Source organism: Triticum urartu, chromosome 6A (assembly GCF_056163025.1).
Source record: "Triticum urartu cultivar PI428250 chromosome 6A, HENAU_Tu73, whole genome shotgun sequence".
NCBI lineage: Eukaryota > Viridiplantae > Streptophyta > Magnoliopsida > Poales > Poaceae > Triticum > Triticum urartu.
In genome coordinates, this window is record NC_141878.1 from 339,618,290 (window position 1) to 339,641,734 (window position 23,445).

A 23,445-nucleotide genomic window follows, 5' to 3' on the forward strand; every position below is an offset into this window, starting at 1 on the left:
CTTTATTGATTTATAGAATACTTCATGTGCTTCACTTATATCTTTTAAGTATGATCTTATAGAATTGCTCTTTGTGCTTCACTTAAATCTTTTGAGTATGGTTTTATAGAATGCTTCGTGTGCTTCACTTATATATTTTGAGCTTGGATATTGGTTAGTCTATATTAATTTTAGAATGCTCCATGAACTTCACTTATATCTTTTGGAGTATGAATAATATGATCATCTAAAGTGGATTTAGAAGAGGTTTGCTCCCACTATTCCAAATGAGGAGAATTTGGCTTATGTGGAGAGTAGTTAAATTTCTATGTTCGTAGATCATGAAAATAATGCTTTATGTGATGGTTATATTGTTGAACTCATTCATGATGCTACTGAAATTTATTATGAGGGAGGAATACATGTTTGTAGGAGTTGCAATAGTATCAAGTTTCCTCTCTATATGCTTAAAGTTTTGAAGTTATAGTTGTTTTTTCTTCCTATGCTAGTTGACTCTTGTTCCTATAAATTATGTGCTCAAAAAATCCCTAGGCATAGGAAGTGGGTTAGATTTAAATTTGCTAGTCATACTCTTCATGATGATCTGTTTATGTTTCAATTCTCATCTTTTATATGAGCATCATTGAAATCAGCATGCCTACCTAAAAGGCATTAAAGAAAAGTGCTTGTTGGGAGACAACCCAATATTTACCCTTACTGTTTTTGTGTGTTTACATGATTAAGCTTCTGTGGAAATCATGTTTTATAGCTTTTGTTTCAATAAAGTGCTAAGTAAGACCTTTGGGAAGACTTGGGTGAAAGTTAATGTGATCTTACTGTAAAAAACAGAAACTTTGCGCTCATGAGATTAGCTGTCATTTTTTACAGAAGAGTGCGATTGAGTTAATTCTTTTTTCACAAGATCCATAGACAAATTCCTCACGTCCACCAATTTATTTCATAATTTTTGGAGTATCGGATGTATGGTTAGTATTCATATCATTACAGACTGTTCTGTTTCTGACAGATTCTGTTTTCATTGCATAGTTTGCTTGTTTTCTAGTTTCTATGGATTATATTTCTCAATATAAATTTTAGAAATGATATGGTACAGTAGGCATTGTGTGAGAAAAATTATGAACCTTGTCTTTGACAGTAACAAAGTGAATGGTTTACTCTTTATCATACTAACCTATCTCACGAAGTTCTGTTAAGTTTTGTGTGTTTGAAGTTTTCAAGTTTTGGGTGAGATATCGATAAGAGGAGAATAAGGAGTGGAAAGACCCTAATCTTGGGGATTCCCAAGGCACCCCAATGTAATATTCAAGGAAGACTCAAGTGCCTAAGCTTGGGGATGCCCCGGAAGGCATCCCCTCTTTCTTCTTCAAAACTATCGGTATACCTTACTCGGAGCTATATTTTATTCGTCACATGACATGTGTTTTGCTTGGAGCATATTTTAAATTTTATTTTTACTGGAATAAAATAGTTGGATCTGAAATCTTGAGTGAAAAAGAATCCTCCCATGGCTATTTAATTATTTGACTACTCAGTATTCTTCACTTATATCTTTTTGGAGTGGTTTGTCATATACTCACGTGCTTCACATATATCATATGAGTAAAATGTTGAATGAATTGAATATCATAAATTTGAATTTATATACGTTTCATATGCTTACAACATGGGGAGTAATGACTTCACATATAATAATTATAGGTAGTAAACTTATTGGAAGATTAGCAAACGCAGAATTGGTCACTTGAACAATTCATGAAAGAATATTGAAGGAAGAGAGATTTCACATATAAATATACTATCTTGGACATCTTTTGTAGTTGTGAGCACTCATGAAAATATGACATGATGAAAAGTTGATGTTAGACAAGGAAGACAACTTAATGGGTTACGTTTTCCTATATTTGAAACGTTATATTGTCTTGGATCATGCAACATGTTGAGCTTGCCTTTCCCCATCATGCTAGCCAAATTCTTTGCACCAAGTAGAGATACTACTTGTGCTTCCGAATATCCTTAAACCCAGTTTTTCCATTAGAGTCCACCATATCTACCTATGGATTGAGTAAGATCCTTCAACTAAGTTGTCATTGTTGCAAGCAATAAAAATTGCTCTCTAAATATGTATGATCTATTAATGTGGAGAAAATAAGCTTTATACGATATTTTGATGTGGAAGAAATAAAAGCGACGAACTGCATAATAAAGGTCCATATCACAAGTGGCAATATAAAGTGAAGTTCTTTTGCATTAAGATTTCGTGCATCCAACCATAAAAGCGCATGACAACCTTTTCTTCCCTCCGGGAAGGGCCTAACTTTTACTTTTATCTTCTACCCTTATACAATAGTCATGGTGGTCATCACCTTTCCTTTTTACACTTTTTCCTTTGGCAAGCACTTCGTGTTGGATCGATCCAGATATATATATCCACTTGGATCTAGGTTCTCATAAATTATTATTGTTGCCATTATCCTTGAGGTAAAAGGTTGGGAGGCGAAAATATAAGCCCCTATCTTTCTCTGTGTCCAATTAAAACTTTGAACCCATAAATATCACATGAGTGTTAGCAATTGTGAAAGATTAAATGATAGTTGAGTATCTGGAGTTTGCTGAATCAAAGCTCTTACATAGACCCTTCCCGAAAATAAGATGAATTGCAATTTTTTGATGACTAAGAGCACGGTTTGTTAGTTTTCAAGAAAGTTTATGATCTATACTTTAACATGTGAATAGCTTGTTACTTGATCATGAGAAGTTTCATGAGTTGAGCTACTGTTATGAGATATAATGATGCTAGAGAAAGTGATTGGAACTATCATTGATGAAACTTATGCACTTGCTAGCATTCACACTACATAAATTATTTATTTTTCTCATTTACCTACTCGAGGACGAGCAGGAATTAAGCTTGGGAATGCTGATACGTCTCCAACGTATCTATAATTTATGAAGTATTCATGCTATTTTATATGCATTTATATGATTTTTGGTACTAACCTATTAACCTAGAGCCCAGTGCCACTTTCTGTTTTTCCCTTGTTTTTGAGTATTGCAGAAAAGGAATACCAAACGAATGTCCAATTGACTTGCCAATTTTTGATAATTTTTTATGGACCAAAAGAAGCCTCCAGAGTAAAACAGTTGGGTCAGAAGAGTACCAAGCCGTCCACGAGGGTGGGGGGCGCTCCCCACCCCTAGGCGTGGGCCCCTATCTCGTGGACGACTTGGAGACCCCCCTGACATGAAACCGATGCCAAAAATTCCTATAAATACAGAAACCCCCAGAAAATAACCTAGATCGGAAGTTCCTCCGCCGCAAGCCTCTGTAGCCACGAGAAATCAATCTAGGCCCTCTCTGGCACCCTGCTGGAGGGGGCCATCATCACCGGAGGGCATGGAGGAGGATCTCAGAGGGGCCATCATCACCATGAAGGCCAAGGACCAGAGAGGGAACCTCGCCCCATCCATGAGGGAGGCCATGGAGGAGGAACAACAAGGGGGAGAACCTCTCCTCCTCTCTCTTGATGGCACCGGAGTGCCATCGGGAGGGGAATCATCGCCGCGGTGATCGTCTTCATCAACATCACCATCATCATCACCATCCTCGTCTCTTTTATGCGGTCCACTCTCCCGCACCCTGCTGTAATCCCTACTTGAACATGGTGCTTTAGGCCACATATTATGATCCAATGATGTGTTGCCATCCTATATTGTTTTGAATAGATATCCTTTGTCTTTGGGTTGATTGATAATCTAGATTGGTATGAATTGTATGTTTTATTTTGGTGCTGCCCTATTGTGCCCTCCATGTCACACAAGCGTGAGGGATTCCCGCTGTATGGTGTTGCAATACATTCATGATTCGCTTATAGTGGGTTGCTTGAGTGGCAGAAGCATAAACCTGAGTAAGGGGGTTGTTGTGTATGGGATAAAGGGGACTTGATGCTTTAATGCTATGGTTGGGTTTTACCTTAATGATCTTTAATAGTTGCGGATGCTTGCTAGAGTTCCAATCATAAGTGCATATGATCCAAGAAGGGAAAGTATGTTAGCTTATGCCTCTCCCTCATATGAAATTGCAATGACAACCATCGGTCTTGTTGACAATTGCCTAAGACAATTCCGCACACCGATCCAGCATTGTTCCACACTCGCTATTTATAATATTTAGTAATATATTCTAACTTTATGATAACTGCCCCTACTTTTATATTTTATCTCTCTGATACGATGCAAAGTTATCCTCTTCATACCCACAACGTGGTTTTATTTCTTGTTTCTAGTTGTAAGCAAACGTTCGGTGTACGTAGAGTCGTATCAGTGGCAGATAGGACTTGAGAGAATATTGATCTTACCTTCAGCTCCTTGTTTGTTCGACACTCCATACTTATCACTTCGACCATTGGGAATTGCTATGATGATTCCTGCACTTGGGGATTATAAACCGGCAAGGGTCTTGCCGGGGCCTTGTGGGCGCCCTCAACAAGAGTCTTACCGGGGCCTCGTGAGCGCCCTCGGCAAGAGTCTTGCCGGGGCCTCATGAGTATCTTTGGAAGGAGCCTTGGCGGGGCCTCATGGGCATCCTCAGCAAGGAGCCTTGTTGTTTTCTTGTTTCTTGGTTCCTACCCAGCCTTCGCAGGTCCTTTGTCTTCACAAAGGTATGCATGCCATCATGGAGGCGCCTCCTGAGCCTTGGTTCCGATGTGGTTGGTGGTGTCAGAACTCTTAGGCTCAAGGGTGTCGGCTCAAGGGTGTTGGGTAAGTTGCCCCGGCAAGATTCTTGCCGGGGCTACACAAGCTCCCCCGACAAGGCTCTTACCGCGGAAAGCCCACCTTGTCCCTCTGCTTCTCGCGCCTTCGGCTTGGCGCTGCTCTGGTAGTCTTGTGTCTTTGCTTCCTCTCCTCAACCAAGCTTGGCTTCAGGCATGTGGTTGTGATTGCTCGTGCACAAGTAAAGGGGTACAAAAGGGACCCCTACTTTTGTACATTGACACGAGCCCCCGGACCTGGGCCACATATAAGCGCAGAGCGTTATTGTGCCAGGCCCTGAACGTTGCTCGGACGTGTGTGCGGTGGAGTTTTACCGTAGTAACTCCCTCGCCAGTTGCACTTCCCCACGACCCGCGTTGAATGCGTGACGTGGGGGTCGTGCGTGGGGCGGTTGCTGCACGCCTGCATCACATTGTGGTAAATGGTAAAGAGGCGGCCCGCGCCTTCCCCATAAAAAAGGAAAACACAGAGGTGCGGCTGATTTAATAAGTGGAGTTGGGTCGTGGCCTTCAAGGCGCCCGCGCCCCATGATCACGGGGTGGAAAACAGTCGCTTCACTTTTCTGCTCAATTCTGGCCTGCTCACCACGTGTCCCCCATGCGCCAAGGAGGGTAGGCGGCGGACGCGGAGGGCACGAGCCTTAATGGCGAGGCGGGAAATCGGGTCGCCGCTGATTGGAGCAGCGGGTCGGTCCCGATTCCCTGCACCCCTGGCGGCCAGATTGGTTAAGTGGGGCGGCCGAGCCCCAACCCCGCCCCTTTATAAGAAGGGGAGGGGTATGGCACCCTTCAATCCTCCAACATCCATCTCCTTCCGTCTTGACTCCTTCCTTCCCTTCGCTATGGCGAGAGGGCACGCCGGCGCTCTGATGGCAGCGACGAGGGTCTCTCCTAGATAGCGTGCCCCCCTCCCCAAGAGCTCGTGGAAGCGGAGCCGACTGTGAGAGGAAGAGGGAGGTGGCGACGCCAAGGCTGCCGTGGTGCTCGGGGGAGAGGAGGACGGGGCGGCTCACTGGCTATGCCTCTGCCAATGGTCCCCCCCAATGGAGGGCCATGTTGGAGACCAACCCCATGAGTTCTTTAATAGGCTGCACAAGCTATTGTGCGGTCGCCTTCGTCTCCCCACTCTGTTCGCTTGGGAGACGGAGCTCGACCCGCCACAAGCCCTGAGGCTTCATATGAGGGGCTACGGGAATGGCGGGATGCGGGTCGATGTCGACTTCCCGCCCCTCACGTCATGTATCTCCGCCACAGGTGGAAAGCCTTCGCCCGTGCCAATAGCCTATCGGCGGGGCTCGTCCTCCACTTCAAATTGTTGGAGAACGGCTTGCTCTCCGTCAAGGTTTTTGGGCACTTGGGAACTCACCTAAGGTGCTGCGTGGAGAGCTCCACTGATGACGAAACCTCCTCCTCGAGCGGGAGTGACGAGCAGGACAGCGACAGTGGCGACGAGGGCGTCAGGCGGGAGGACACCGACTCCGACTCCGGCTGATCGGGCCGCCCTCCTCCCTCGGCCACGCGCCCTGCCGAGGGTCTTCCTCGTCAAGCACCCCATCGACGCGTTCCCTGTCGCTTCCTTTTTGCCTTCACCTGTCGCACCTGGGAGGGAAGGGGCAAGAACAGGGATTACGGGGCACTTATCCTCTTTTTTTTCTTTAAGCCTACGGGCATTTGTCAGATTGAAACCTTGTAATCCCCTTGATCATGTTTACATTCCGTATGAGTTGTACTTGTTCGCAACCTATTAATGAAAAAGGGGGCTTGCCGGGTTTTTTTTGTGCGTGAGCAAGGCTCACACCAAGGAACGAGTCCTTGTTATCTTAAGATAAGCACTGTTGCCCGGAAGCAGACCTTGCTGTCCTCCCACTTCATAGCTCGACCATAGTCACGCTCTTGGCAGAGGCAGGGGCGAAGTAGGATTAGGCCTTTGTTTGTTTCCTCGTCACCGCAACTACAACCAAGTTCCCACTACTACAAAATAGGATATTAATGGCGCACTTATTTTGGCTATTAATGGCGCACTATAGGTGCGCCATTACTAGCACGCCATTAGTAACTGTTAGTAGTGGCGTACATTTGGTGCGCCATTACTATCACAGATAGTAATGGCGCACTTATAGTGCGCCATTACTATGCCTAGAAGTGCGCCATTACTATCTGACTTAGTAATGGCGCACCACATAGAAGTGCGCCATTACTAACAATTTTTTTTTCAATTTTTTTTCTGATTTTTTTTCATTTTTAATTTTTTTTTCATTTTTTTCTTTAATCTTGGGTCAATATGATTAATCTCAAGTCAAATCGCACTCCGTGGTCAAACTTCCCGGAAGGTCACCCATCCTCACACAACTCCATCCCGAGCACGCTTAACTTCTCAGTTCTATCCAACCCCAGCACCAGCTCACTTAACAGGCACTTGTTGATATATCTATCATATGAATCCTATTAAACCTTGTTGATATCTAGGACTTTGTTCATGTTCATGAGTGTGATGAAATTTTGAAAAAAATATTTCAAACTTCTCGGTCATATTACGTATCATATTTTGAACATTTTTTTCCAAAAAAATCGAAACCAATTTTTTTCTGTTACTAGGGGCGCACCTAGCAAATGGTGCGCCATTACTAAGTTTGCAATTATTTCCATTTCCCCCCTCTAGATCTTAAAAGCCCGGTATCTTTTATCCTGTTAGGTTTTTGGGGATTCTAAAAATCTTCAACAACGTTCCCCCGGTTGAATTCGGATGAAACTTTTTGAGTAGATGATTTTTCATATAAAAAACTTTTTAATCTGAGTTCGTATGCAAAAGTTATGCCCATTTTACTAAATTCCAGAGATATTTTGCAAATAAAGTCGAAATTCATATTTGTCAATTTTCCCAACAACTAGACCACATATCACATGGGAAACTTATTTTCTTTTATTTTTTTGACATTTCCATCATTTCCTTTTAAAAAATCTGAAAAGGCGGTCCACCGGGGGGGGGTGCATTTGGTGAAATTTTCATCCACCTAGAAAGTTAGTAATGGCGCACCTTCACAAAGTGCGCCATTACTATGTGTATGACTTGGTCAAACCTTGGTCAAAGTTAGTAATGGTGCACATTGTATAGGTGCGCCATTACTAAGTTTGACATAGTAATGGCGCACCTATGCAAAGTACGCCATTACTAAGTTTGACCAAGGTTTGACCCAGTCATACACATAATTATGGCGCACTTTGTAAAGGTGCGCCATTACTATGTCAACTTAGTAATGGCACACCTATACAAAGTGCGCCATTACTATGTGTATGACTGGGTCAAACCATGGTCAAACTTAGTAATGGAGCACTTTTCACCTGATGCGCCATTACTATTTTGGTTACTAATGGCGCACCTACACATGGTGGGCCATTACTATTTAGTAATGGCACACCACATGTATAGTGCGCCATTAGTGTCCATATTGGCTATAGCTGTTTTTCTAGTAGTGTCCGACCGAAAGAAGAGTTCTTGGGCATAGGAAAGGGGGAGCACGGTGGCCCGGGAACAAACGAAGTCTCATACGTCCAAGTCCCATACGGAAATGCATAACACGAGATAAAAGACTTATCTGAGTCTGCAGCCCCCGGCAACCTTGGCTTGCCATGGTCGGATACTTGAATCTACGGCCCCCGGCAATGGCTTGCCGGGGTCGAGGATGTCGGTCCATCTCCCAGCTCTTAAATGGTTTGGCAAAAACGCCATTGCAGCCTGCGAACCAAAGAAAGGACTGGAAAGGACAGAAAGACACACACTCGACCTCTATGCTAGGGGTTAGTTGCAGCTGAGCACTATCAAACCTAACAAAGAGAGAGACTCAACCTAGCATGCATGCTAAAACTTAGGGTGCCATCGCTTCATTCATTTATGCTTAGGGTCTGCGCCTCGATCTGTACAAAGGGTTACATTCCTTGCCAGCAAGGCTTGTACAAAAGGAGATTTACTAGGAGGCCCGGCAACCACGCCTCATGGGTAAAACTTACAAAGATGTTCGATGTTCCAGGAATTCTTCACTAGACTACCATCTTCGGTCTCCAGGTGGACTGCGCCAGGCCTCGTGACGCGCGTTACATGATAAGGGCCTTCCCATTTCGGCATCAATTTGTTGGAATTCTTGGCCGACTGAACACGCCGAAGAACAAGGTCGCCTTCCTCAAAACTTCGGGCATGAACCTTGCGGCTATGGTAGCGGCGCAAGGCTTGCTGGTAGCATGCAGCTCCCATAGCCGCCCGAAGACGATCTTCCTCAAGGAGCGTTGCATCATCTTGACAGTTCGCTTTGAATGAAACTCTTCCAGCAAGGCCCAACATTGGTTTTAACATTTGCCATAATAATATTGACTAAAAAATTATTGGCATCGGGCGTCATGAACCCAAGGATTCTTTTCTACATATAGGGGGGCCAGTGCTGATGGTGTTGGTACCAAACGGGCAGCCTGCAGGGCCACCTTGGGGAAACTCGAGGGCTGGTTTTACTCGTAGCTTGTCCCGTCCGGTTGTGTCCTGAGATGAGATATGTGCGGCTAATATCAGGGTGTCGGCATGCCGGGAGGTCTTGCTAGATTAGTTTTACCATTGTCGAAGAGTTTTGTGCACTGGGATTCCGAGTTTGATCGGAGGGTCCCGCGATGGAGGATTGTCTCCACGGATCATGAGCTTGTCATGGGGTAAGTTGGGACACTCCTGCAGGGTTTAAACTTTCGAAAGCCGTTCCCGCAGTTATGTGGCAGATGGGAATTTGTTAATATCCGGTTTTAGAGGACTTGAAGTAAAGTCAATTAAAATACACCAACCGCGTGCGTAACCGTGACGGTCTCTTTTTGAGTGAGTCGAGAAGAAAACACGGTGGGGTTATGTTTGAACATAAGAAGTTCAGGATCACTTCTTGATCATTACTAGTTTGCGACTGTTTGTGTAGTTTCTCATCTTACTCTTGTACTCGTAAGTTAGCCACCATACATTGCTTAGCCGCTGCTGCAACCTCACCACTTATCGTTTCCATACCCATTAAGCTTTGCTAGTCTTGATACCCATGGTAATGGGATTGCTGAGTCCTCATGGCTCACAGATTACTACAACAACAGTTGCAGGTACAGGTAATGCGATGATCTGACGCGAGTGTGGTGCTTGCTTGTTTGGAGTTATTCTACTACTTCTTCTTCGATCAAGGGATTTAGGTTCCGTGCCGGTGAGCCTGGGATTAGTAGGGTGGATGTCGTTCTTCTTTTTCGTTTGATTTCATCCATAGTCGGATCCTGCTCTTCTGTATGATGGTTTCTATGTATTGATGTATTGTTGTGTGAATGTTGTAACTTGTGGCGAGTGTAAGCCTTTATCTTGTATTCTCATCTATTCAATACATGGTATGTTGTAATGATATCCACCTTGCTATGCGCTCGAAATATGGTTGTGCCCCAATCATGAATTCATCACGCGATTGGGATAGAATCGCATCTTGGGCGCCTCAAATACATCATAAGTTGTGTTACCTATTGATATGAGTGCACCACCTATATTAGAGAATTGTGTTACTCTCATGAATGCGTCATATGATCAAATAACTGAAATACCAACAATTTTGAGTGTACCCATTGAATAACTGTTGATGCAAAAGAACCAATGTTTAATCATTTTGATATGACCTCTAATCTGGAGATGATTCTGTGTCAAATGACTCATTGCATGATTGCTTATTCAAGAAAGTTGTAGCATGCCAATTTGATGCAAGTAAGGTTTATTCACCGATGTTTGGATGGTTTAATGGTGAACATTCTCAATCTTTTGATATGAATGAGAGCTTCACTTATATGTGCAAACTGATTTGCAATATTTTCATGCCTTTTACTTCTTGTGATAATATTTTGGCTTTATATTTTATGAACTATGAAATTTACTCATGTATACATGTGTCATATGTGCAAAAACCAAGGGAAGTAAAAATGGATGACATATGCATATACAACATGTACAGCTTATCTCTTTTGTTAGCCACATTTGAGATTAAGCAACGCGAGGACGGCAGTGCTTTCAAGAAGGGGAGGATGATGAGGACATGACTACCTTGGATACGACCAAAAATATTGCATACATGTATATTTGTGAGGTGATTTCCAATGCAAACTATGCAATAATGTATTTATGTCATCCATCACAAAAATACTTCACAAACTTTTGTGCCATGTCTAATTGCAGGTGCATGGGACATTTGCACATTGCACATACGAAGATAAGGGAAAAAGAGAAGTTTAGGTGCTGTTCAAAAGCTCCTCTCACGTCACTTTTGGGCCAAGAGAAGATAGAGTCCAAGTCTCTCATGTTATGGATTATGATTCAGACTACATAGACATACTTGACTCAAAACGCGAAGAACTCTTCCATATGGACTCCGAATTGGGTGCTTATTTTTTTGTTGGAAAGTAGATTTTGTGATATTTCAAACCCAATTGGATTCACCTTAAAATTCTTCCGGAGCCTTGAGTTATCGACGAAACAATCTGACGCTGCAGCAGAATCCGAGTTAAACTACAAGTCCAAAGGTGTTGCATCACCTCCACTTGGGCCCATGAGCCTTGTAGGACATAGGGTTAGTTTTAGGCTGTCGTGGGACGTCCACCCACCTCCTTGGCCACCACCCCTTGCTCCTATATAAGTAGATCTATCTAGTAGCTTTCTGCATGGGATTTTTTTAGTTAAAAGTTAGCCATTGCAACTTCGTGTACTTCATTTGTGTCCAACCACCAGACCAAGACCGCTTCCGAATCCCCACCTTTATCAATACTTCATATATATTCACAATATTCAGATTGCTTTATCATATACTTGCTTGTTATTCGATTTCTTGCAGGAATAGACCTTCGTGGTCAGGTTGATCATGCTCCGGCATGGTCAATAACCTCTCAAAGTTGGTTTAGCAATTGCTAAGGTGCAACGTCGTGCACGTTTGTAGTTGGATCGTCAAAGTCATCTCGACCAACTAGATAGTCATCATCTCATTGAAAGATCGGGACACCCCGCCTCTATCATTTTGGCTCTTGGTTTTCTCTCGGTTGATCTTAAACTCAAATCACTCGGAGAGGGGTTGCTCAAATCAATCTTCTCGGAAATATCAAGCGAAGCAGCCAACGGATAACATTGGAGAGGGGTGGCTATTTATAGCCACAAACTTCCTAGATGGAAAATGACCAAATTGGACATCGACCTATGCCAATGGCTGAATGACACGATTCCAACGGTCAGATTTGAGCACAACGGTAACTTTTCTTGCGGAGCAAGAAATGCTAACTCCTCGGTCCAAGGCAAATCTCTTGTCGCAAAGAAGATCACCGTCTCTTGCTGGCAAGTATTTACTCGGAGCACAAAGAGATTTCTCTTGAAACTTTCATAGGTTGTAGCTAAGCATCACATACGATCTAAGCATCGAGAACCTATACCCCTCTTCATAGTACGGAGGTCCTATGACTCAAAAGACTAAGATAAAAAAACAAACTGAATGATACGTCTTCACTTTGTCTTCGACTCCAAATCACTGCAGTCAATTTCTTCGGACGACAGTATCAAAGCAACAGCTTTGCTTCAACAGCAAAATTTTGAGGGGTCGATATCTTCACATTAATCTTCTCGACTCTATTATAGCTTGTTCTTCTCTACAACGTAGATATGCTTCGGTGAAGTTCCTCGAACTCTGCACCGAATACAACATTCTCTTCGGTTGTGTATGGACTTTTCTCTCTGTGTGCACTAGCAAACAAATTACTCCATACATGTTTGTGTCAACAATCTCCAAAACACAAGGTAGGAAGATATTGCACCAACAGATATCTTGCAAAGTGTATGCCTTGGATTTCTTGCTTCTTTCGAAAAAATATCTGTTTTGAGTCAAAATGCTTATACGCATGTTTGTGACTTCTTCCTATGTTTTGTTCGAATCTGTCCTTTTCTTTCAGGAGTGGTCGTGGAAAATAGTTCGGAGGTCTGAGCAAGAAATTCCTCAACAGCCGCGTGTGGCTGACAAAGCAAAGGTGGTTGAAAGAAAATCGGCAAAGCCGCCAAAAGCACCGAAGAAAAAGGTCGAATTAGAATCCGCTGAAGAAGATGACGACATTCCCTCAGCACACAGTCAGCCAGAGGACGAGCTAGTCACTGACTCCAAAACCCTATTTTCTAATGGAAATCCCAAGAAGGGTGGTCGCGGTAGAGAGAGGAACGCCGTGGCTGTAATGCCTGATCCTAATATGTACAAGACACCACCTGGAGTAGAAACTGCAAATGATAGGAACAACAGGCTGCAAAAGATTCACCGTCATTGGGTGAACAAGTGGTTCAACTATGAAAACTTCTAAAGGAATACCATATTCTGTTTGCATTCGCTCCACCTTTGGAATGACTACATTACAGAGGGCTGCCTGGTCCAAATGATGAAACAATTAGGCCAGCTCCTCCTCCTGATGCCCATGCAGCCTCATTGAAGACAACTGCTGACTTCCCCGAGGAAGTGGAGAAGATAGCAAAGAACAAGGCCAAGCATGACGCCACAGAGGCGAAGAAAGATCAGTTGGAACAAAGGAATGTTGAGTTAACTCAACTAGATGTGCAAGAGAAAGAGGAAAGGGCGTCTACCCAAAAAATAAAAGAAGAAGAGGAAGTCTATTTGTCCTTGAGCTTCGAAGAAGAAGTCTATCACCAAGAAATCAAGGAAGGTAGCATCTGTCGGCGTTCTAGGAATGGGGGTCCCCAGACTTACCTGCCTGTGGCCCGCCACGTGGCTAAGCCAGTAGGCCGCACGACCCATCCTCACCAACGAAGCACCCAAGACCCTCGCGAGGGGCCAAGCCTCGTGAGGCGGATGATGCAAGACCTCTTCTGTAGTGGCCTAGCCAGGCTGGCTCACGAGGAGTAGAGATATCAAGGCGAGGCAAACCTCACGAGGTTCTCGTGACGTGAGCCGTGACAATCGACACCAGGCGGGCGCCAGTGCGCACAACTTTCTTGTTTTCTCTTTGGTGCAAAGGGAGCAAGCGCAGCCGCGGAGTACCAAGGCCTCAGGCAAAGGTTGCCATTTCAGTGCAACAAGACCAAGAGCAAGGACTGCATGACAAAGGTCATCGTGGAGCCCAGAACAGCATCACCACCAGAACTTTGTGCAGGCGAAGACTACTTTTGTCAGGATAGCTTGTACTAGTTGTCCCCCTTCAAATTAGCCCGCCATTGTTGGCTCCCTTCCCGCTCGATATTTGGGAAGAGGACCAGGGCCTCTATAAATAGGACTAGCCACCACATTAGGAGGGAGATCAGAGTAGAGAGAGAAGGGGGAGACACACAAGTTCATACGCACAAGAACACCTCAACCTCAGGAGGCCGTTCTGCCCTTGTATTGTTCATCATCAGCCCAAGAGGCAATCCACCACCACCACACTAGAGTAGGGTATTACACCACAATGGTGTCCTGAACCAGTATAAACCGTGTGTCCTTCTGTGTTGTGAGTTCGTCGAGTTCGTCCGCGAGATCCTAGCAAGCTAGAGCATAGATCAGTTGGAGGGAAAGACTTCGCACGCACCCCAGTGTTCGAACCTTAAGGGTTTGCTGGGACCCCATACCCCAACATTTGGAGCGCCAGGTAGGGGTGTGCCGTAGCTTCCCTTCCATTAGTTCTTCGCTCCGTCGATCCGTCGTCTCCATGTCGGATGCTTGCCGCGCTCGAGCTGAGCGTCGGGCCGCCCTCGCCGCCCGCATCGCTCAGTGGGCTCCCGTCGGCGGGTCGCCTCATCGTTCTCCATCCCCCGCCGCCAACGCTGCCACTGGCCCGATGGGAAACGAGCAGCAGGCATCCTCGCAACATCCTTCGATACGGCAGGACGGCCGCACCGCTACTCCATCAATCACTCCTGCTGGCTCTTCGTCCCACGCGCACCGGGCTCCCCTGGAGGCGCGGGCCGCGCTCATCGTGGCGAACGAGCTCCTGTGTTACCGCCCCGCCGACGATGTCTATGAGGAGTGGCTTGACCGTGTTGCCGAGCTTGTCTGCGTCGCGGGGGTCTCTCTGGCGCCATCCCACTCTGTGCCTCCCCCTCAGCAGGCCGCGGGCAACGGGGCTCGTGGCACGCCTCCACTACCTCGACCCCAAGATGGTGCCTTGGCGCCAAGGCACACGCCTCCGTGGCGCGATCCACCGCGCTCGGCGTCCGCGCATGAAGAAAGGAGCTGCCAAGAAATCCTGCGGCCATGAGAAGCTGCACCAGCGCTCCCTGCGCCACCTCATCAAGACCCCGCGCTACCTGTAGTGGCGCAACACGAACCTCGCCAAGACCAAGCTCCGCCCCCGAGGTGGGCCCCGGCAACCACGGCAGGCTGCCGCGCCTTCACCCTTGAGCTGCGCAGCGTTGCCTGGCCGGGCAAGTTCAAGCCAGATTTGCCTCCTCGGTACGACGGCACCGCCGACCCCGCGGAGTTCCTGTAGCTCTATGAGTTGTGCATCGAAGCGGCCAACGGCGACGAAAAAGTCATGGCGAACTGGTTTCCCATGGCTCTCAAGGATGGGGCCTGTTCCTGGCTCCTAAACCTACAGCACGGCTCGATCTCCTCCTGGGACGAGATGCGCGACTGCTTCGTCGCCAACTTCCAGGGTACTCGTGACCGCCCACTGGTCGTGGGCGACCTACGCCGCATCAAGCAACAGCCAGGAGACACCCTCTAGAAGTACACCCAACGCTTCAACAGCACCCGCCTCAAGATTCCCAAGGTCTCGGATGAGGCTATCATCTCTGCGTTTTCTGACGGCATCTACGACGTCAAGATTAAGGAAGAGCTGGCAATCCATGAGGAGATTTGCACATCTCAAGAGCTGTTCAAACTGGCGACCAGGTGCGCAAGAGCTGAGGAGGGGCGCCTCTCTCTCCTCGAGTTGTCGGCTACAAGAGTGGAGGAAAAGAAGGCCAAGGCCAAGGACGTGAAGTGCAAGGAGGCAGTAGTGCTCGCAGCAGAGCCAGACACCAAGCGAGGCAGAGATCAGCCCGAGTCATCCAAGAACGGCCGCCCATTCTGCGCCTTCCACAACCTGAACACCCACAACACCAGCGACTGTCAAGAGCTCAGAGCCATTCGGGAAGGATGCTTCGGCAGACGCCCCGAGCGCAACGACCAGGGCTACGGCCGCGGAGGAGGACGCGGAGGCGGACACTGGGACGACCGTGGCCCACGCTAGGAGTGGCGTGACCGGCCCCGTGAGGACCGCTGGCAGGACCAACCTCGCGAGGGTGCCTGGAGGGACCCGCCTCATGAGGATCGCCCCAAGGGCAATGCTGGTCTTCCACCGTTGCCGCCGCCAAGGAGGAACGACGACCACCACCAGGACGAGGGGGCTGGGGGCTTCCAGGAGCCGTGCACAGTTGCTTCCATCTTGGGCGGCGCTCAGGCCCCAGCCTCTCAGCGCATCTTCCAACAGTTCGCTCGCGAGGTGAACGTGGCGCTCCCCAAGCTCGAGGCCACGCGCCCGCTCCGGTGGTCCCAATGCACCATCACCTTCAGCTCGGCCGACAAGCTCAAGTGCGCAGCCACCGCTGGAACACTCCCTATGATGTGCTCCCCAGTCATCAGCAACGTGCAAGTCACCAAGACTCTCATCGACGGCAGCGTAGGGCTCAACATCCTATCCGTCGACACATTCGACACCCTCCAAGTGCCCTATGAGCAGCTCCAGCCAACCAAGCCTTTCTTAGGAGTGACTGACGGTTCCACCACACCAATAGGGCAGGTCCGCCTCCCTGTCACCTTCGGGGAGCACAAGAATTACCGCACCGAGCTCATCGACTTCGACGTTGCGCACATCCACCTGCCGTACAATGCCATCCTCGGGTATCCAGCCCTGGCCAATTTCATGGCGGTCACCCACCACGGCTACAATGTTCTCAAGATGCCAGGAAGTGGGGGGATCATCACGGTCCCATGTGAAGAAAGGGATGCGGTGTGCTCCCTTGAGCGCGCCTTCCAAGCCGCGGAAATCGACAACCCTAACGGCAGAAGTGATGGCCCTCCGGAGACCATCCCCAAGAAGAAGCTTCCGCACCGTGCAGGACCCCAAGAAGATGGCGTCGCATCAGGAGCCTCGTCAGGATCGGCGCGCGCTCCAGGGGTGCCCTCCTCCACCACATAGGGAAGCGCGCCCGACGCTCTCCTCAGGCAAGGCTCGGGGGCTCTCTTCTGGAGGGCCTTAGACCTTGCCAATCTCACGAGGGAGGCGCTTGGGCACCACTTGGAAGCGTGCTTCACGGCACATGTTCCTCAGGAGAGCATGGGGCAAGGAATGCCCACCACCCAGGAGTTCATCACCAAGACCACCCAAGAGCTACAAGACGCAAGAGCCATGCGTGGCGACAGCCGCTCACAGAGTGTGGCTCACCACCCAGGCGAGGGTGCTGAGCTATGCACCTGCATCGACATCCCAGGGCTTAACAGGGCCGCATTTCAGGAACGCTTCTGGCCATCGCGCGCGGGTCGCTGTGAGGGCCCACCACACAGCTTCGCTCGCATGCCCTTCGGCTTGCCGAGCGTGGCATCGGCCCATCAGCGCCATGTGCGGCAAGTCCAGGCGGCTCAGGAGGCCAGGTTCCACGTCATTCGGGAGGATATGGCGACGGCCTTCAGGGAACCTCCCGAGCTCCCAGAGCCTCCCGAGGCTCAGGGTCCCGGTGGCTCATGAAGAGTCATTTCTACGACGCGTGGCTTCAGCTGCACCAGCTCTACTTCGACTACAGACCCAGGTGACATCTTCCAAGTTCATTTAAGCTGGGAGCGCCCCTCGGGCTGCACTATTCCCAGGCCGCGTGGGTCCATCCATGTGGCATGTATCCCTTTTACTTATGTCTTTTAGCTTACCTCGTGGGGGGCACCCCTCAGGCCGCATCATCCCCATGCCGCTCGGGCCAAACCCGGTGGCATGTACCTTCCTGCATTTATCTCAGTCAATATGCTCTTCATGCTTAACCTGCCAACTACCATCACCTGCTCGATCATCACCCACTCGAGGCCCCTACACAGGCACGACGGTGGTGCATGGGTCCGTCCCTGCCATGACTGACAAATATGAGTGGTCGAGCTCTGGCTCGCGGCATGCACCGTGCACGCCACCTCACCAGGCCCTCAGTGCCTTCACTCCATCCGGACCCACCAGGGGCTGGCAGGCGGCAGTAACGACAAACCGTGTTTCTCCTGATGTTTGTTCATAGGAACCCCGCGGGAAGGATAGTAGGCGGCACCGCGAGTCTCCTTTCCTCTCGCGTGACTCACTTGCACGTTAAAAGGGGGGCTCCTGAGCATCGCAACTCAGGAGCTCTTACTGGCTCTCCAGCCCTCACCCCCTGGCCTTGACCACGGCATCACGACCTGGCATACCAGCGACGGCTGAGCTCGCTCGAGGGCCGGGACCTGAGGACGTAGAGCATTAAGAGGAGCTCGGGAGAAGGAAATCTCGCATGGGCCGGCCTCGCTATATCGCGTAAGTTGGCTCGCAGCCCTAGCGCAACATCAGGAATCACCGCGAATTCATCAAGATAAGTCTTGTCCTCAGATCAGCAAAATATTCGGGCCTAATAGTCGCTCACACCATGCCGCAACCCCGTTGCGGCCAAGTCATCTTCCTTTCTTCCCTTGCCATGGCCGCTTGGGCGCTAAGGGGGACCTCATGAGCATTGCACCTCAGGGGCTCTTACTGGACCACGGGCCACGCACCTCCTGGCCTTGACCACGGCATCGTGACCTAGCATACCAGCGACGGCTGTAGCCGCCTTGGGACCGGGACCCGTCAGTGTAGAGCAACAAGCTATCGCGAGGAAAGAAAGGGGAGGCCGAGCCTTAACGGGACGTGCGTTCATCAAATTTTCATAACAAGGAAAATAGGTACAAAGGCATTGCAGATCCTTACATGCCCCCACGGGGTGATTCATGATTCTTCGCAGGAAACAAAAGCTGATGCTAAGGGAGATCCTATCTACATCCTCCCGTGGTGGACGCGATCATCAACAGTGGGCCACGGAAGGCCGGCGCCAACCCCATCCAGATCAGCGGCGGCGGCGGCCGAACGCTGCAGCCTTGCCCTGGGCACGGAGAGAGCTCAGGGGGACGTAGCTATTGTCGCTCGTCTCCGGAGTCTCGTAGAGCTCAGGAGAACTGCTGGACTCCCAAGGGCTGCTACTGCTGGAGTAGTCGCGGGCAGAGCGCGCATCAGCCTCACGTTCTTCTCCAGAGCAGCACTCCAGGCGACGGCCCTCGGTGTCAAAGACCTTGAAGAGAAGCGTGGAGGCGTCGTTGAACTCGAAGTGGATCATGAGGGCACCCCTCGCGCGACAGATCCGTGCAATCTCGCCCTAGCCGCGAGTCATGAAGATTTTGCCAATGGGGACCGCTTCGATCTTCACTTTGATCGCCGGAGTGCCACAATCGGCATGCTGCAGCCAGAGCTTGAGAGGCCCCCTCAGCGGCATCACACCAGAGAAGAACCGTGGGAAGCGGATACAAGAGTTTGGAGGCGTCGACGTCCATAGCACCAGCTCGCACGAGGAGTCCGCCGCGTGGACGCCCCGCATCGCTGAGGCACGGTGGCCCCGGGGGCGGTGTGGGTGAGGCTGCTTGCCACTTCGTCCTCCCGAGCCTGCGGCTTGGGCGTACAAGGGTAGTGGGTACCCCAGCAGAGGCTACTCGCACAAAGGCCTCGCCACCACCTGCAACGCCGCCTCGTCACGGCGATGGATCGACCTCTTTTTCGGCGGGAGTAACTCCAGGGCATCTCAGGGGGCTTTCCCCTTCTCCTCAGTGGAAAATATTCTGATGGGCACCATTGGAGCAAGCAGTGGAGCGAGAAGGAGGAAGCAAACAAGGAAGAGATGGGCAACGGGGGCTCCGCCCCCTCCCCATTTATAGCAAGAGAAGGCCAACCGGCGTCTCCACGATCACAGGTAATGATGGTTTTCCTTGCATGTCACGGGGACTTGTCAAGTCGTGCAGCCGCTGAAGCAGCGTGGGGAAGCGGAGAGGCCCACGTCTAATCAACCGCCATGCGTCAACCGAGGCCACAGGCTTTGGGGGCCCGCGGCGCTTCGAGCTTGACCCTTGGCTTCACCGTGAAGCCAAGCCCGCGCGTACCTTGGGCCCGGGGGCTACTGTCGGCGTTCTGGGAACTGGGGTCCCCAGACATGCCTGCCTGCGGCCTGCCGCGTGGCTAAGCCAGCAGGCCGCATGGCCCATCCTCACCAACGAAGTGCCCAAGACCCTCGCGATGGGCCAAGCCTCGTGAGGCGAACGATGCAAGACCTCCTCTGGAGTGGCCTAGCCAGGCAGGCTCACGAGGAGCGGAGATATCAAGGCGAGGCGAACCTCACGAGGTTCTCGTGACGTGAGCCATGACGATCGACACCAGGCAGGCGCCAGCGCGCACAGCGTCCTTGTTTCCTCTTTGGTGCAAAGGGGGCAAGCGCAGCCGCGAAGTACCAAGGACTCAGGCAAAGGTTGCCATTTCGGTGCAACAAGACCAAGACCAAGGACTGCAAGACGGAGGTCATCGTGGAGCCCAGAATAGCGTCACCACCATAACTTGGTGCAGGCGAAGACTACTTTTTTCAGGATAGCTTGTACTAGCTATCCCCCTTCAAATTAGCCCGCCATTGTTGGCTCCCTTCCCGCTCGATATTTTGGAAGAGGACCAGGGCCTCTATAAATAGGACTAGCCACCACATTAGGAGGGAGATCGGAGTAGAGAGAGAAGGGGGGAGACACACAAGTTCATACGCACAAGAACACCTCAACCTCAGGAGGCCATTCTTCCCTTGTATTGTTCATCATCAGCCCAAGAGGCAATCCACCACCACCACACTGGTGTAGGGTATTACACCACAACGGTGGCCCGAACCAGTATAAACCATGTGTCCTTCTGTGTTGTGAGTTTGTCGAGTTCGTCCGCGAGATCCTAGCAAGCTAGAGCGTAGATCGGTTGGAGGGAAAGACTTCGCGCGCACCCCAGTGTTCGAACCTTAAGGGTTTGCCGGGAGCCCATACCCCGATAGCATCAGCTTTGTCTAGTGATTCTTCTAATGATAATGCTGGCGAAGAAATTCCCATGTATGATCAAAGAGCTCTACTTGATAAGCCGTGCCAAACTCCCTCACCAGCAAAGATTTCACCGCCAGTGAGATCTTCACCAAGGCTGCTCCTGTCCCTTCAGATAAACCTTCGGGTTCTGCTGCCCTAGTGGCGAAGAGGAAATTGATGACTAACGAAAAATTTGTTGCTCCTGCCAAGAAGGCCAAGAAAGTTATTCCTGCTTCCATAGTGGAATATGATTTTGTTCTGATGTTTGACATCATTGAAGGCGCCTCTTATGATGCAAATCCATCTGGTTGAGCAGTCTGGGCTTGCTTGAATATGTTACCAAGATGGTGACGAAGCATTTCACTGAGCTGAAGGAAATCACCAAGGAACTAAATCAGGTTGTAGAGGACAAGAAACAACTTAAGAAGATGAGAAATGGAGCTTGCTCTGTGTCTAAAAGAAAAGCCGTGAACAAGGGAATCCTAGAGATCACCAAAGCCCTCACTGTCATGAGGAACAATGAAATTGACTGGCACTCTATGTTAAAAATGGGTGTCTCCCAGCTCTGTGATCGAAGGAATGATGATCTAAAGCGTCAAGTAGATATTTCTCGCTAAAGAGAAAGAGAAGAAAACCGACACAAAGCTCAGGCAAGAGCCAGCCAGTTGAAGGCTTCCAAGGATCGTCGTATCCAACCTATATCAACTGATGCACCTGTTGACACAAGTGCCCCACTGCAACAGATTCCACCATCCCCTCGTCTCGAGTTAGAAACCGAGCAACAAGATGAGCCTACGGTACTTATTATTCCTACCTCAGTCAAACAAGAATCTGATGTGGTAGATATGTATATGGTCAACCTGAAGAAGAGAATGCCGTGCCCGAGCAAACTGCCCCTAAAGAAAGGATTAATGAAGAGATTGAGATGGAAAAGGTGGTGTCATCGCTATTGAAATGTGATATCTCTGTATCTATTACCGATTGATTCTCCTATTATCCCTAGCCTTGTATAGTTGATTCCTAGAGATATTGTAGCATTAGTGGGCTTCTCACGCAAGACACCACCTGTATATTTTGTAACAGACTCCGATGAATACAATTGAGTTGCATCCTATAGTCTTCTACATGGTATCAGTTTTCTACCAATCTCCATCGTTTCCGCCCTAGGCCGCCGCCGCGTCCTACACCACCGCCTCCTCCTCTCTCCCTGCCGGCGCCGCTGCTTGCTGCCGCCGCACCAAACCCTAACCCTCCCACGCCGCCGCTGCTTTCTCCTAACCCACGCCACCGCACCCTAACCCTAACCCTCCCCCCCGCTGCCGCCGCTTGCCTCCTCAACAGCCGCCGTCGCCAAACCCTAACCCTTCCCAGCCGTCGCCGCCGCTTCTCCCAACCTCCCGGCCGCTGTCGTTTCCCTCATCATGGTGGGATCCACCTCCTCCCTCGGCAGCTCCACCACCATCCTTGCTTTCAACTCTGACCGCGTCAACGACCTTCCCATCAAAGACCATGTTCCCATCATCCTCGAGCTAGACCCCCTCCTACAATGCTTGGAACACCTACTTCGCGCTTCTCTTCCGCTCCTAACATCTCATTGAGCATGTTGATGGGAGCATCGACATCCGCGACATGAAAGGTGATGATGAGTGGCTGGCCGTTGACGCAGTATTGTCAAGTGGCTATTCCTTACGATCTCGCGCTGGCTCTTCGACATGGTGAACTACCGCGACCCGTCTGCCCATGCCATCTGGACGCGGATTTGCAACCTCTTCCTCGACAATCAGCTTCAATGCCACGTGTTCCTCCAAGGGGAGTTTTTCACCATGTAGCAAAACGATCTCACGATCGACGAGTACAGGACCAAGCTGAAAGTTCTCCCCGATGAGGTTCGTGACGTTGGCATGGTGATCGATGACTCCGTCCTCCTCAGCAACCTCCTCCGCGGCCTCCACCCCGGCTTTGGCCAGTCCGCTGCCGACCTCTCCCTCACCACACCCTCCTACGCAAAGGCCTTCACCTACCTGCGGATGGAGGAGAAACGTCTCCATCACGCGGCTCGGCAAGCGCCTCTTGCCGCGCTCCACGCCGGCACCGTCGAGGGTCCCGCTGCCCTCCCGTAGCCTCCTCGCGTACCAGCTCCATAGCCGCCAGCTGCCCCTGGCCGCGGCCGCCAGAATAGATGGGGGGTGGCAACAGGCGGGCCTGCAATGGGGGCTCCCAGCCCCGCTAGGCAGCTACGCCTTCCCTTGCCCCGGCCTTGGCGCCCCCACCTTGGTCACGGGGTACAACCCCTGGACCAGGGTGGTGCATGCCTATTCCATGCCGCTGTAGCGGGCGCTTGCTCCGGGCATCCTTGGCCCTTGTACGGCTCATCACCAGGCCCTTCTAGCCATGTCGGGTGGTTCCGTTCTCGGCGGCTCCTCGGCATACTGCGGGCTTGCGGCCTACGGCACCACCATGTCGCCCCCCTACCACGCTGCCCCCACCGGCTCCTCCTACGACCCGTCGCTCCTAGCCGCCCCTTCCCCAAGAAACTACTTTGGTGACGGGGACTGGTACATGGACACAGGCGCCACCGCTCA